This window comes from Thalassophryne amazonica, chromosome 15, assembly GCF_902500255.1.
Source record: "Thalassophryne amazonica chromosome 15, fThaAma1.1, whole genome shotgun sequence".
Taxonomy (NCBI): Eukaryota; Metazoa; Chordata; class Actinopteri; order Batrachoidiformes; family Batrachoididae; genus Thalassophryne; species Thalassophryne amazonica.
In genome coordinates, this window is record NC_047117.1 from 60,761,554 (window position 1) to 60,774,991 (window position 13,438).

At 40.1% G+C, this 13,438-nt stretch overlaps 1 protein-coding gene and 1 long non-coding RNA gene across 2 annotated transcripts in view; one reads left to right on the plus strand and one right to left on the minus strand.

Annotated features, from left to right (window-relative positions):
• Nucleotides 1-13,438, minus strand: part of LOC117527148 ((E3-independent) E2 ubiquitin-conjugating enzyme UBE2O) — a 99,041-nt gene that overhangs the window by 55,898 nt on the left and 29,705 nt on the right. The window lies entirely within an intron of this gene.
• Nucleotides 5,227-11,143, plus strand: LOC117527149. The gene is made up of 3 exons (XR_004565451.1): nt 5,227-5,501; nt 9,465-9,470; nt 11,133-11,143. It is a non-coding gene; the product is annotated as an uncharacterized LOC117527149 (long non-coding RNA).

Consider the following 13,438-nt stretch of genomic DNA (forward strand, 5'->3'; position numbering starts at 1 on the left):
ACACTCACTCTGTGCTTCTTCCCACTCCCAACCTATCAAATAAGGGACTTTGTCAAATCTGATTAAGTCAGAAAAATCTGGGTGATTTTTTTTTTGTATGAATCATTGAGCAGCTTCACAGAGACAGTTTTGAGCCCTATGCCGTATTACGGAGCTCATTTTGGGACTGCTTGATAAAATACTGAAGCATGGGAATTGCTGTCCTCATAACCTGCTCTCTCCATTTCAAATAAAAATCTTGTTATGTTTCGGACGCGGTCTGAGCACCGACCCAGCGTTTGAAAGGACCCAGCATAAAATAAGCAGAGCACGGTTCAAAGGATAACAGAATTTAATAAACATAACAGTGAGATGCAGTGCTAAACAACTAAAAAGTCCGCGGTCTGGTGAGGTGGAAACACGGCACGCTCTTAACAGCGCAAACGGTCCGGAGCCACAGCAGTTCGGACCCAGGGACCCCGCCGACACCCCCAGGTGGCCGCGACAAACCAAGTCTGTGAAGAAAGAAAACATGAGGTGAGTCCAACTCCACCCAGAGACACACAACTCAAAGGTGCACACAATCAGCAAACACTTCCTGGCTTAAATCTATACATCAGCTTCTCACCCTGCAGGCACGGAACAACTCAGTTCAAATCTCCACTGCAGCAGAAGCTGATTAGACAATTAGCATAACGTGACAGCTCACTAACACAAGGTGTGAGGGACACCAAATCCACTGTAATTACTTCATAAAAGTCACCAAAACCCGAATTACCTCAGGAAGTGTGCTGAAGAGCGTGAGACCTCACCCAATCCTCCTTCACAGACTGTGGCGTCAAACCTGGAGTGGTCTCTGCGTCCGTGATGGTGAGATTGTTCTCCTGACGTCGATCTCACACGTCTGCTCACAAGGTCGAGTCTCTGGCCATCACACACTGTGCATTCAAGGTTTAAATGCAGCAATCTCTGATCAAGACAAAATACACCACAGCTGTGAGTCCTGATGACCTGCATGTGAAAACAAGCCTCAGGTGTTCAGGGTGAGGTCCTAATGCTCAGCCACTCAGTCCTGAATGCATACCACCTGGTGGGAGAAACAGAAAACAAAAACCAAGCCAGCCAAACACCCCAGCCCACAACAAATCTAACAATACTAAAACACCCTCAGTCGTATGAGCATAAAAACAGGAAACAAAATGTGACCTTTTGACCTCTTAAAATAGGTCAAAGTTAGCCATCTTTGAATCTGTTCAAGGTCTGTGTCCCAAGAATGTCCCCTGTGAATTTGAAGACCCTGACAGTAATAGGACTGGACCTATGCTGAGCACAGACACACAGACAGACGGACACAAGCCCCTCGCAACACCCAATAGTCTCGGGTAAAAATTGAAGATTGTTCCTAAAACTGCATATTTTAGAAGAGTTATGTAGAGTCCTTAATGTATGCTGACCAGTTCTTTTAATTGAACATTAGGGAATTCCCTCGTTTTCAACAAATAAAAGTGACAAATGTCAACCAAAGTACCATACTACGAAGTGTTTTTGTCTCATAAAATGGCCACATTTTTGGTCTTCAAGCTACACAAAACTAAACACCAAGAGACAAGTGCAGCCATGTTGGGTTCTTTTTTTGCCGTTAGGGTTCCCCCACAACATCGCTGAGGTTCCCTGGAAGCCTTGCCTCCTTCACATGGAAAAATTTGATTGCAGTATAGTCTTTAAAAAAAAAAAAAAAAAAATCCGTTATAGAGTCAAACTCAATGGTGTGTTCTTTTTCATCATGTCACAGTAATTTGTTTTGCAGCCTATGTATCTAAATGTTAAATTGGCATAAGTTTTTTGCACAGGATGGGTACCCTTTCTGACGGAACTCCAGATGTACAAGGAGACCGTTGGACCTAGACCAGTCCTATCTATATGTGGCACTGTAACGCTCCCACAAAAAACACAGAAGACGACCATAGCGCTAATCAATGTAGCAGGCGATGCTACAAATTTACAAAGCCACACGCTGAGTAAAATAAAGCCTTTTAAGAGAAAGGGTCCGCGCGAATCGTCTGAAATGGACTTACTGCGCATTTAAAGTGAAGCAGTGTGTTTGTACATGTTAAAAAAAACAAAAAAAACATTTTGCTCCACTGGCCGTTCTCCACCTCCGCAGATGAAGCGAAAGGACGCGCACTTTAAATGAGTCATGTTTAATGATTTAAAAAAAAAGCTTTAATTCAGATTTGGTAAGAGTTTTTAATCAACAGGCAGCTTTTGTGGAAACGCTGCAATCCACAGCCGTTTTTCAAAGGCTGTGTTGTTTAGCAAGTATCCACAGAAAAATAATTTGACTTTGGTTTGAGCTACACTATGTACAGCATGTAGAAATATACACTAAACACTGAATAAATCACAGTAGTAAAAAGTGCAAATGAAATATGCAATAAGAAGGAAAAAAGAATGCACACTGAAGATTTCACAGACTGCCTGAGCTTATGGTTTGGAAAAGATCCAAAACTCTTAATATGAAAAAATTAATAACCCTGCAAAACAGAGAGAGGGAACACCCTAAACTTAAAAATCTGCATGATGGCACAGCAACATTGTGCCACTGCTTAGGGAGAGCCCTGCCACTACTGATACTGTTTAAAAACACAAAGGTACTTTTTATCCGATTACTTGATTAATCGATAAAATAATCGATAGAATATTCGATTCCAAAAATATTCGATAGCTGCTCAAAATTAAAGCCATTTTTATACACAGTTCCTGCTTTTTCAAAGCCCATGTGTGCTCTGACTAATTAAAGGGCTTATGTTAATACAAATCACCATTTTTACAGTAGGGATGGGTATCAAGAACCAGTTCCTTTCGGGTATCGTTAGAAATGATTCGATCCACCGACATCAATAACCTTTTACTTAACGATTCCCTTATCGGTCCTTCAGAGTGGCCGTTGTTTTTGGGGGTGTTTGTCAGGAAAATTATAATTTCTCTACATTGATTACAGACCCTGCAGTGGGTCTGTAATCAACTTTTCTGCAGCGCAGCTTTGCTTTGAACCTTGAACCAATCGAAGCAGTGATTCGCAGATCGAAGCGGTGCTTCGATCATTGCTTCGTTGGTTCATTTTTTTCTTTCGCTTATCTTAATTTTCCCCCGCTAAAACCCTAAAGAGCATATGGCTGTGAGTATTATTTACCTTTTTTTATGTTAAACCGACCTGTTATGGTCTTCTGAAACAGTGGACAGATGTATTTTATAACTTAAAAACGGGACCGATGCTAACACGTTAGCATGTCTATGGCATTTTCAATGTTAGTTAGCAATAAGCAGTTGCAGCTGTCAAGCGTCTGTCATAAAGAGTCAATGTATTGCAAATTGTAATATTTTTTAAATTTATTTTTGTTTATATATTAATAATCTAATCATTAGTTATTATATACAATTTTAGAGAAAGAGATAAAAAGAACATGAATAGAAACACAACAGAAATATAAAACCAACTACAATGAACATACATAAATAAATAAATACATACATACGTACATAAAATCTTATCAATATCCATCCCTATTTTACAGCCAGTTACCTTTAGACAAATCATCTAATTTTGCTAAGAACTGCTGAGTTCACACATGAAAAATATGGTTCACGTAAAACTCTTCATGTTTCACAGCACCTGCAAGGCTCAACCAAGCCCGAGGCATGTATCTCACGTAGTGTTCAAGATGTAACCTGTTAATACAGGGGCTGAAATAAAAATCAAGACGCTCTGCAGATGTCATGCACATCCGAAGCGTTTTCTTCAGCAGTTATACACATTAGTACTTGGCATCTGCTGGTCAGTGAGGTAGACTTTCGTTTTGGTGAGGCGGTGACGCTTCTACTACAGACTGTGGATTAAAAAAAAAAAAAAAAAAAATTTTGTCCACACTTTTGGTTATGCATGTGTTCACCTTTTTTTGGGGTAATTACAGGTCATTTCAGTCAGACAACTCACATAGAAGAAAAATATTTATTTCAACAGCAGCATATAACTGAGTTTGGTGGATGGGCTCCGATCATAATCATGCTCCTTCGATGCTTGCTTGATATATGACAGCGTAATGATGAGGACACATTGTCTGCACTGATTGGAGGCCACAGGCGGATGCTGGGGTGAAGGCGTGGCAAACAGACAGCCGGCGTGTTTACAGGCAGAGGAAGAGCTGGGAAATTGTTGCATCTTAGACAGCCCACCCAAATTTATAAGGAATGACATAGAGGATCATGTAAACAAGGTGTTTTAGTGGAGGTGTGTGGAAATTATATGAATGAGTACACATATTAAGTTGTCTGCCAGAACTAGCTCACAAGATTTTAAAGACAAACTTCATATTTGTGCTTCAAAGACAATTCTGCAGAATGCACTGTTTTTTGATTAGCACAGATTGGTACTGATTAATTTGTTTCAGAAACATTTTAATTTATTTAAAAAAAAAAAACTTTTATCTTGAAGCCATTGTCATATTTGATGTTTGTTGTCCATATTATTTAACTGTAGACTGAGTCATGAGGCAGTACTGGTGGTGGTGGGGGCAATCAGAAATCTTTCCATTGTCAAGAATGGCCCGGTAGGTGACATGGAAATGAGCCATTCTGTTTTGAGCCACATCATGGACAATATCTAATCTAAATGCAGGTACATTCAAAAAGAACTTTGTGGGGCAGCTGGGAACTTTGGCAGTAACGTGATGGCCTTTCGGTTGACCAAAAATGAAAATGCCACATGTATTGCCATCAACAGCTGTGGGATTTGGTGCAAAGGATGTGAAACTCTGCTCTGGAAGCAGTATTTCAGAGTCTGAGAGGAAGTTGAGCTGAATATACAGAGATCAAATCATAACTAAGTAATATCAGTAAATATGGCAAGTGACTGTCACCATGTAAAGGAAGGAGCTTACTCCATGTAAGCCACAGTAATTACACAACTCCAAAGGGGCCTTGACCTCTACATTTCAAAATATACAAAAAAAAAGAGCTGAAATACACATTCCGTCTATGGCGTGATCACTATACAGCGATACGTGCATGCACTCACGCACACAACAAAATCATCAGAAAACTAGACTGTTCTCTTGAACACAGTAGCAAACCGCTTCTATGGTTGACTCACAAAGGACGAGCAGAGAAGAGGAACAGCATCACTGCTTACAGCACCATGTCAGAAAACAAGAGAAACGCTGATTCCCATTTATACATGTGAGCATACCGCCTTGGCTGATAAGGTAGAGTGAACACATTGATTCCTGTAATCGATGGAAGGTAGTATTTGCTTTGACTTCCTCACCTAATTAACTTGCGTCATTATTCAGGTGCTGTACAAGAAGGACGGAGGGAGGGGTAAGACGAGAGGAGAAGAGAGAGAGAGAGACACGAGAGGCTGCAGAGGACTGCAGCTTGGGGCCACGCCTGTACTCTGCTGACAGATGGATGTTTCTATCCTGGGCTTCATTCTCGCCATGTCATCATGACACTAAACAAGCCAGGTAAGCCATCAACCAATGGCGATAAAATACATACTGTACAAATGGGCGCAGCAATTTTCCACACACACCCTTACGCCACATGACAGTGCACAAAGCTCAAATTAAATGCCACCCACAGACAGCGGTAAATATCGATCTGTGATGATGAAGACAGAGTCATCATATAGCAATATAACCGTACACCTCAGCCTTCAGCCTCAGGCAAATCACGGTTCTGCTGCGTCATTCCAGTTAAGCAAAATTTGAAAAGTTTGTCCTTTCAAGGAATTCAGCAGACTCCAGTGGATAAAGATGTTTGGGATCTACCCCCTCAATTGTTGTTGTGATTTCACTGAGACTTACCTTTGCTGGATTCTATGGATTATACCACCTACTAGCTGACCATCCTTTAACCTTGAAAGGTAATATTATTACCTTGACCAACCAATGGAGCAGGGTGCCGAGGATCTAAAGTCGACACACCTCTAAAGACCACCACTGCCATCAGTATGTAAAGACTGTAAAGACATGATTTCAACAATTATCCTGACTCAAAGAAAATTTAATCCAATTTTATAGACCGAGACGAGCCTCAATGCTTCTTTTTATCTCCAATATTACAAGTCAGGCTACATGCTCATTACCCATTTCAATATGCATGTTTGCACAACTCATTAGAAGAATGCAACAAATTAAATCAATCACAGTATTTTCTGAGTGTTAGTAAGTGGCAACATAGAATTCTGTATCACAACCACATAGGGGTGTCACGGTACACAGAAGTCACAGTTTATAATATGAAGTCACAGTTCATATTTGTGTTCAGAGATCATGATTCGGTACAGTCGCTTTAATCTGAGCAGCAGAGAGCTGCTGCCAGCCACTTCAACACTATGAGACAAAGTGTTTCATGTAAACTTCTGTTTTCATTTAATGTTTATGAACTGAGTACATCTATCGTCATTCGCACTCGGTTGAAGTTACTGTGGCAGCAATTGATAGTTTTGTTGTTTTTTGTAACACATCATGCCAGACTCCCCTCAATATTTTGCCATTTTAAGTTTGCTTGTTCATGCATTCATTCATTTTCTATACCCACTTAAGGGTCTTTCACACATAGTACGCAGCGCTATCATTTTGTCACTTCCGCATGCGCAGAATGCATATAGGGGTGGAGTTTGTGTTTCTGTGCTGGAGGTTGAACAAGTCTCACAGTCACCATGTTCATTGAAGAGTCGTGTGTTCTCGAAAAAAGTGAAAAAGTCTGTGAGTCATAACCACAGGATTAGGAGCAAAAAGCAGAAGAATGAGTGACAGATATCACCCTGCTCAGGAGGAGCTTTTTTCAGTGATTGTTCAGTGACAGACGATCGGTGAAAAACCCTTCTTTACATTCCGTTCCAGTAAAATCAGTCAAAATTTTCTTTAAGCAATCATTTTGTTAAAAATATACAAAAGCACATTTCAAGAAGTCAAGTCCAAAAAGTCTCCACAACAGCGAGATATAAATGCAAAGAAAATATATTTCACTGAGAAGCTGAACCCCACATGAGCCATCTGGACCAATTACTTCTCAGCTTTCGCATCCTACCAGCATGTAAACAACATGGCAAGTGCCGGTTTCTCTGCTAGAGAAGTGGAAAGTAAATGCTTTTTTCCACCTTGGAATCCGTAAATATGGAGAAATCCACAGTGACAGCAACGAGGTGGAGTAAGGTTGTCAACTGCTGTAAATCCTGGTGAAATGGGGGGGAAGTCCTTTCACGATGTTGCGGAACATCCCGACTCAGAGTTTCATCTGATGTGTTATTGGTTGATTCACAGTCATAAATTTGATTCCATGGTACATTAAGAGAATACTTTGCATTATTTTACAACCCCTGGCAAAAATTATGGAATCACCGGCCTCGGAGGATGTTCATTCAGTTGTTTAATTTTGTAGAAAAAAAGCAGATCACAGAATGACACAAAACTAAAGTCATTTCAAAATGGCAACTTTCTGGCTTTAAGAAACACTATAAGAAATCAAAGAAAAAAAAAATTGTGGGCAGTCAGTACGGTTACTTTTTTAGACCAAGCAGAGGGAAAAAATATGGACTCACTCAATTCTGAGGCATAAATTATGGAATCACCCGTAAATTTGTCATCCCCAAAACTAACACCTGCATCAAATCAGACCTGCTCGTTAGTCTGCATCTAAAAAGGAGTGAATCACACCTTGGGAGAGCTGTTGCACCAAGTGGACTGACATGAATCATGGCTCCAACACGAGAGATGTCAATTGAAACAAAGGAGAGGATTATCAAACTCTTAAAGAGAGTAAATCATCACGCAATGTTGCAAAAGATGTTGGTTGTTCACAGTCACGCTGTGTCCTAAACTCTGGACCAAATACAACAACATGGGAAGGTTGTTAAAGGCAACATACTGGTAGACCAAGGAAGACATCAAAGCGTCAAGACAGAAAACTTAAAGCAATATGTCTCAAAAATTGAAATGCACAACAAAACAAATGAGAATGAATGGGAGGAAACTGGAGTCAACACCTGTGACCAAACTGTAAGAAACCACCTAAAGGCAATGGGATTTTACATACAGAAAAGCTAAACGAAAGCCATCATTAACACCTAAACAGAAAAAAACAAGGTTACAATGGGCTAAGGAAAAGCAATCGTGGACTGTGGATGACTGGATGAAAGTCATATTCAGTGATGAATCTCAAATCTGCATTGGGCAAGGTGATGATGCTGGAACTTTTGTTTGGTGTCCGTTCCAATAAGATTTATAAAGATGACTGCCTGAAGAGAACATGTAAATTTCCACAGTCATTGATGATATGGGGCTGCATGTCAGGTAAAGGCACTGGGGAGATGGCTGTCATTACATCATCAATAAATGCACAAATTTACATTGATATTTGGACACTTTTCTTATCCCATCAATTGAAAGGATGTTTGGGGATGATGAAATCATTTTTTCAAGATAATGCATCTTGCCATAGAGCAAAAACTGTGAAAACATTCCTTGCAAAAAGACACACAGGGTCAATGTCATGGCCTGCAAATAGTCCGGATCTTAATCCAATTGAAAATCTTTGGTGGAAGTTGAAGAAAATGGTCCATGACAACGCTCCAACCTGCAAAGCTGATCTGGCAACAGCAATCAGAGAAAGTTGGAGGCCCAGATTGATGAAGAGTACTGTTTGTCACTCATTAAGTCCATGCCTCAGAGACTGCAAGCTGTTATAAAAGCCAGAGGTGGTGCAACAAAATACTAGTGATGTGTTGGAGCGTTCTTTTGTTTTTCATGATTCCATAATTTTTTCCTCAGAATTGAGTGATTCCATATTTTTTTTCCCTCTGCTTGGTCTAAAAAAAAGTAACCGTTACTGACTGTGCCACAATTTTTTTTCCTGATTTCGTATATGTGTTTCTTAAAGCCAGAAAGTTGCCATTGAAATGACTTTAGTTTTGTGTCATGTCTGTGATCTGCTTTTTTCTACAAAATTAAACAACTGAATGAACATCCTCCGAAGCCGGTGATTCCAATAATTTTTGCAAGGGGTTGTAGACCTCATTGTTGGCCCTGTTTACCTGTTTAAAGGATTCTTCCTTCACATGTACATGGATGCTTGTAGTCACTGTACAGAGCAGAGAACGAACACACACACACACACACACACACACATGCACATTTAGTATGTGTTTAACTGAATATATTTGTACCCACTAATTAAATGTGATCCTCATAACTCCTCAGGCTGGAAAGAGCCAAAGATCAAGATGCTGTTGCATCGAACGAACCACCAGCCAAAAAAAAACGTACTACCTAAAGAAGTGGCAGCACCAGCCTGGTTCAAGAAGTCAACTATTTTACCAGCAACCTGTATCGCATCCAATAAAGTAAACACATAGATAACAACCGGTGTATTGTAACAGTACACGAATTACATGTATTTTTTAAGTTTATCTTGATAAGAGTTAGGCCTCAGTGCTGACACTTAGCCTATTATTAATGTCAAATATTTTTGAAGTTTATGTGTAAATCAACATCTGCAAGCTTGTGCCAAGAAAACTATTCAACTGCAACAAAACTGGCTTGATATGTTGTTAATGGTGGTATACTAGTACAAACAATGACATAAAAAAGCACAATTATTTAGTATTTTGCCAATTTCTCAACATTATGACATCTCTTTATTTTTCCAAGGATTCTGACATAGAAAGCTATCCTTTTTTAGTTACAGGGTTTCCTAAATTCAAAGCAAATTATTGTTCTTCCACAGCATCAGAGGGCATGTTGATGGCCGTTCTGAGGTGATTCAGTTGTGTTGGTGAGCTCCATCTAATCCTTATTGCTCTCACTGCAATTAATTAAATTCCCTTTGGAAGATGACTTTGTAAGGAGTGATGGAAGCTGGCAGGGCAGCAACGGATGGACAACATGCATGGAGGCAACTTATTTTAAACTGATTAAGATTAAGATTATGATTAACTGATTCCATCTGCTCAAAGTGATAATCAGTAAAATCACCTGGTGGAGTCAGTGGCTGCAAAGAAAACCTGCACCCTCTTGGCTCTTTCTGGAACAGGTTGCCCACCCCTGCTCTACATGGTGGATCCTTGATCTCTGGACATAAATTGAAATAAACAAAATCTGAAGTTTTTGTCAAAAGCATTTCCTTTCAGGAATTATTGGCATGAATGTCTTTCTATACATCTGAGCCGAACTCTTGCAGCCAGCAGTGCTGCACGTCAGGATGTAATTCATAAAGAATGCAGAACTCTCATTTTGGGAGGAAAAAACGTTTTAGTCGATTGTAGTTTATTGTCTGTATTACAATGTTTGGAAAGGTGTCATTTTATTTAAACTAACTAACTTAATCTAACTAACTCAGCACAGAGCCGCGCAGCAAAGAAGGCCCTTTGTAAGCCCATAAAGCAAAAGCTTCAGTGGGGGTCGAAGCCTAAGCATCCCCTGAACCCCTGGCTTCTTAATGTGATTTTTCCATCCCTTACGCTGAGAAAAAAATCCTGCTGAGAACCCTGGACTTGATATGAAGTATACTGATATGCTATGTGAGTAATATACATTATCATTGTGGGCACTGAAAACATGAGTTTCTATGGAATGATATGCCAGACAGGCAATTTCAGTAAAGAATACAGATCGCTGCTGAAACTGAAGTGCATGTGTACTGTGAAGTGTAATTATTACTTCAGACCAAAATGTGTGAATAAAAGTGAAAGTAAACATTTCCAAAGTCAAATACCATGAGGTCAAGGGAGTCAGGATGCGTGATTTCCAAAAAGTGTTCAATACAAATGTAAGGTGTAGAAGTGATACTTGGAAAGAAAGTGTCAATGTGGGTTCAGGTGGTGGGTTCCCTGCAATTATCTTGGATGATGTTTAACATCTGGCCCAAGGTCATATGCCTGGATGCCACATTTATGTCTGTGTATAATATAGTACGGGGTGTACTATGTATGAAAGGGTCAAGAGGGAAATCTAGAGTTCTCAAAACGTGACTAACCCACGCTCGGACAGACTTCATTTCAATGGTCCATCTTATTTCATTCTAATTATTCCCAATTATCCCCAGTCCAACCTACCCCCAACACAGAGAAAATAAAAAATACTACAGTACCATAGCAACAAAGGCACTACAGTATCCAACAGCAGAGAAAATCCCTTGTGAGACAGGCTGCATGATAAGATATTAAAAGCACTCCTACCAATGGTATCTTCACATCACAAACACAAAACAAACGGAAAATCACTCACTCACACACATATCACCAGCAACTTTAGCTGTTAAAGGAATACTCAAAATCTCTCCATGTTGGACATTTTGTTTTTCCCTTGATGGACCTGAAGTGATCCTGACACAAGGAAACAAACTCGCTGTTTGTTTCTTGTGTCAAGATCAGTCCGCATGCAGCCGGCAGCTTATTAGAACCGAGGTGTTTCCATTCATACTGTATGTGCACTGAGACAGAGATCTGAAATAATCTCCCTCTCGACTGATGTATTAACATTTCATAAGGTGAAGGAAATATATGACGTGAAGCAGTTTCCTGCAAACCTGAATCATTTACAACAAGAATCTACACTTCCAACATAAACATCACCATTAAGCTTTTCATATCAGTGATACTAATATGAGCAAGTCTCAACAGTTAATAAACATTTATAGACTGTCTTAAAAACCAACATTAGAGGGGAGGGTCACATGATCCAGATCAAGATGGACGCATGAGACTTTTCTCCGCTCCAGGCCTCAAATAAATCAGCGACTTTCTCCAAGCAAACTCAACACCGCCAGCTGAATTGTACTTTAGAAATGCCTAGACCACAATGCTACAAGGACCTTCCTATTTTTCATCACCGGGATCCACTGTTAAGAAGAAAACTGCTCAAAACGAGCCTCACATGTCCCAAGCGAGGCCAGACAACTTGATGCTAATACCTCAGAAATGGAAAGAGTAATCCAATTCATAAACATTTCAGAAAAGGCTCTCTGCCTCACTACCTTAACGCCTGGTTCACACAGTAAACACATTTTAAAATTGTCTGTAGGTGTCCAATACCTGACAGAACACACACAGAGATTAAAAAATATATATATATCATAGAACTGACAGTTTTGGTCGTACAGTGTGTGGTGTGGAGCCACACGGTAAAGACAACACACCACACATGACAGATTTCACACACGAACATTCCCAGGTCAGACAGGTAATCTCGCAAAATCTCTCGAGATTAAAAGTGACTTCAGAGTAAACAAACATGGTGGACGAGGAAGAAGCAACAGAGCTAGTTTGTGGACTATTTCTAATGGAGAAATCAAACAATACAAAAAGACAAAAGAAAAGGTGTTGGTTAAAGGAGTGGAGACAACGCGACCACGGACTTTCTGGTGTGCCATAACAGCTATCTTGATTTTGGATTCCGCTCCATGCGTCCATCACTCCGCTTTGTGATTGGCTACACGTCACATTCAGCAGGCTGCGTGCTCGTTTGTGGTTGGGGGACACCACACACTCTGGGATACTGGGCCAAGACAATCCAACATGTTGAATATCCCCGATTTGCGGTCTGAGGGGTCCTGACGTCCTTCCAGGCAGACTACACCGCTCTTAACGCACCGCACACGGCAGGAATATCGTATGAGATTATCTTTAGAACCGTCACAATATTCGGGACGTCCTTAAGATTGTCAGAAGGGGAAGATCAGGACCGAAATTGGCATAATCTTGCCGTGTGAACCAGGCATTAAGCTGCTGTATTGTTTTGAACACTGAAGCAAATGCTGTGCCCATCCAACATAGTGTTTTCAACCTGTTAAACAGTATTTACGACCTATGCATAACATCAAAAGGCACAAAATGTAACACAAAACAATGAAATCTGCCTCATATTTAACTAACTTAAAAACTGGCCCAAGTTGCATGACAAATCCTGAATGATTTTATTCCACTTTGCATAACCCATTATATGTAGAAAATAGCCATTAATTCAGGGATTGAGGTAACAGTCTATACCACAATTCTGAAATCTAAATCACTGATTTAAGATCCCACCCCCTCCACTTTACATTTCAAGTCCAATGCTGAATAGTCTAGATAACGAAATGTTCATTGTTCTTTGAAAGTACTGGCATCCTGTGTCAGACCCCCCTGACCCTAAAATTGAAGTAAGTGGGTATAGAAAAATGGATGGATGCTATTTGAAAGCATGTGCTGTATTTTTCGTAGTATAAGTCATGGGTTTTGTTAACTTATTGGGAGGTCCTGCGACTTATCATTTGGTATGACATATAATGAAAAATCACACATCATAATCATCATTATGAATTATTATTATAAATAATAATTGGGTGGCATACTAGATGAGTTGTTGGCACTGTTGTCTCACAGCAACAAGGGTGTGGGATCACTTCCCACCTGGTCCTTTCT